The following is a 3,323-nucleotide window of genomic DNA, read 5'->3' on the forward strand; positions in this document are numbered from 1 at the left end:
GGGGCACCATGCCCTGTCTCCAATGTCCACCCTCATTATTCCCTGGGGATCTTGCTACTCCCCTCCCCTGCTGTTCCGCTGCACTCCCCCAGTGCTTTGCCTCGGTGTAGCGGGGTCAGATCGGGTGCAATTCCCACACTGTGTCACTGGTGTTGTCCCCCGCACAGAGTTGCCTATTTCTTTCAATGCTGTGAGAATTTGATTAACGTAATCTGAAGATCGTTCATTGAGTGCATAGATATTTACTATGTTATGTCCTCTTGTTCAATTGACCCTTTAATCATTAAATAATGTTCTTCTCTGTCTTTTATGATAGATTTTGTCTTTGAGTCTATTTGATCAGGAATTAATATAATCACTCCTGCTTTTTAAAAATTGCCATTAGTTCAATATTTTCCCCCATCTTTTGATTTTCAGTTTCTTTTTGTCTTTGTGTCTAAGGTGTTTCTTATAAGCAGCATGTTGCTAAGGACCAATTTTCCCATCCATTCTGTTACTTGCTGTCTTTTGACTATTGCATTTAATTTGTTTATGTTCAGTAAATATTGATAAGCATGAATTGATTGTTGTCATTTGTTGTACGTGTTTTTGTGGTATTGTTGGTTTTCTTATTGTAGTTTTCTGTGCTGAGTTAGTTTTGTGAATTTTCTTGTCATTTCCTTCTTTATTGTTGTTTTAGTGTTTATTAAATCTTTACAATTTTCCTCATTTTAATTTGGATGATTGTTTATCCATTTTATTTTAGGTTACCTTGCTATATTTATCAATTTATTCTCACGTTTAAAGCAGTCTGTTTTCACTCGACATCTACTTGACTTCTCTCATTTGAGCCTACATCTCTCATTTGAATCATCCGCATCTACACTAGTCCCTCTGTTTACTTGGTCATTGCAAGTTGATATGTCTGCTTCCCTATTTTCAATACTATACTTTTGTTGTACTTAGGATACTTCCATAAGTAGGTTGACTTCTGAGTGGTGTTGTCAAGTAGGTTAATCTCAGTTTGATATCTTCTGTTGTTGATTCTCTCTCCAGGGAACTTCCCTTAGTGTTTTCTGGAAAGTTGGCCTTGCTTTTAGAAATTCCTTTAATTTTTGTTTATCTGAAAATGCCCTTATTTCACTCTTATATTTGAGGAACATTTTGCTGGGTATGATTTTGGTTGGCAGTTTTTGTTTCTTTTCTTTCAGAGTTTTATTTAGGTAATCCCATTACCAGAAGGCTTCCCTGAATGACTTCTGCTGAGAAATCAGAACTTAGTCTTATTGGTTACCCTTTGCAGGTAATTTTTTATTTTTCCTGAACTCTCAGGATTCCTGTCTTTGATTTCTGAAGGTTTGATTAAAATATGCTGTGATAATTTTATTATGGAGGTTTATCTTGTTTGGATTCTTTCAACTTCTTGAATGCATATTTCCTCATCTTTCATGATATCAGGGGAACTTTCTTCCAACAACTTTTGGACAATTTTCTCAGTGTTTTCTTTTTTCCTTGTTCTGGAATTCTAATCTTATGTGTTATTCTTCTTGGTAGTGTCCTACATAATTCTTAGTCTTCCTTCATATTTTTTGTTCTTCATTTATATTGTTTCTCTAGTAGATTGGTATTAAGAGATTTGTCTTTAAGCTCACTAATTCTGGCGTTCATACTTTAATTCTACTTCTTTGCTCTTTCCATGCATTATCAGCTTTAAAATCTTTGTATTATTCTTAAGGATTTTTATTTGCTACTTTTGTATGGTTTCTAAGTTTTCATTTACTTTGTCAGATTGTTCTGGTTTTCCCGAATTCTTCAAAAGTATTTTATTTGATTTTGTCTGTAGTTTTCTCAATCTTTTTCTTAATCTGTTGAAAGCACCTTAGCACTGTTCTGAATTCCTTATCTAATAGTTCTAAAATCTTTTCTTCCTCTGAAAGGTCTTTTGGCTCCGGATATTCATCACTTCTTTTGCTACTATCTTGTCTCTTCATATAAACTGGAGTTATCTGTTGTCTATGGACACCATGGTATTGTATTTGTGTTTATTTGATGATCAAGTAGTATTGGAGTTGGTGGTGGTCCTTACCTGGTTAAGTGTAGCTGTTGGTTGGCTAGGTCATATGAGGACTGTTGTTTCCAACTCAGCTGAGCAAGGAAAATAAACAAACAAAGAAAAACCCCAAACCAAAACAAGCAGCTGCTTTCTCTTTGCCAGTCACTTGTGTGGGCTTATCAAGTCCACTCCCCATGGCAGGTTGCTCCAAATGTACCCTTTATCTTAAGTTGTATTATATGAGGGGTACACCCCCCCGTCCCCCCAAAAAAATCCAAAACAAAACTGAATGTGATGTGAGGGTGACAGTGCATTTGGAGTTTGTTCCACCAGGGGAACTGTTAAACAAGTTTTCTATTTAGAGGTTTTGAAAAGATTGCATAACAGTGTGTGATAAAAAAAGGCCTGATTTGTGGCAGATGAGGGATTGGTTTTGCCACCAAGACAATGTACCTACTCATGCAGCCACCTCAGTGTGCCAGCTTTTGGCAAAAAACAGCATGCCTCTCTTGCCCCACACTCTTGACTCACCTGACCTTGATCCGTGCGATTTCTTTTTGCTTCCGTGAATACAGAGGGACCTGAAAGGACAGTGATTTGATGACATAGAAGAGGTGAAGGAAAAAACAAGGGAGGTGCTGTCAGCCAACCAAACAGATAAGTTTGAAAATTTTCCCCAAGAATAGAATCACAGATTTGACAAATGGATTAAGTGTAATGGAGAGTACTCTGAAGGTGATAAACTTGTTTTATTAAAAAAAATTAAATACATGGCTTTGAAAAAAGATTCCAGTTTCTGGTGGGGGCACCCCCTCATATGGTCATGGGAGTGCACAGAGGGGGATTGCTGCTGGCCATTGAGTGTGTGAGGATGGGGACTGGGCATTCCTCTAGTCACCAGGGTATTTTGTGGACCGAGGGAGGACCCTTCCTGTCTGTGTCAGTGTGGCTGCAGGCTAGCACCATTTATCAAAGCCACACCCTGTGATAATTTGCTCCGATTCTGCCTTTTTATTCATCTGGCTTTCATTCCATAGCCCAGGGGTGTGTGGGGTCGTGTAACCAGCTGCTGGGTGTGTAAAGGTGGCGACTTATTGCACTTCTGTTCACCAAGAGGGTGTAAGGAGCAAGGGGCCCCTCATCTTTCTTATTTTCAGCTTCCAGAAAGTTCCCTGCTCTGTGGGAAGAGCTGATTTTGATTGTGCCCACCAAAGTAGGCCAGTCTCGAGTTTGCCCTTTTGTTTATTCTCTAGATCCAGGTTCTGCTTTCTTTGTCTTTGACAATTGAGAT

This window comes from Echinops telfairi, unplaced genomic scaffold, assembly GCF_000313985.2.
Source record: "Echinops telfairi isolate 266 unplaced genomic scaffold, ASM31398v2 ScPeMD7_9;HRSCAF=40, whole genome shotgun sequence".
Lineage (NCBI taxonomy): Eukaryota > Metazoa > Chordata > Mammalia > Afrosoricida > Tenrecidae > Echinops > Echinops telfairi.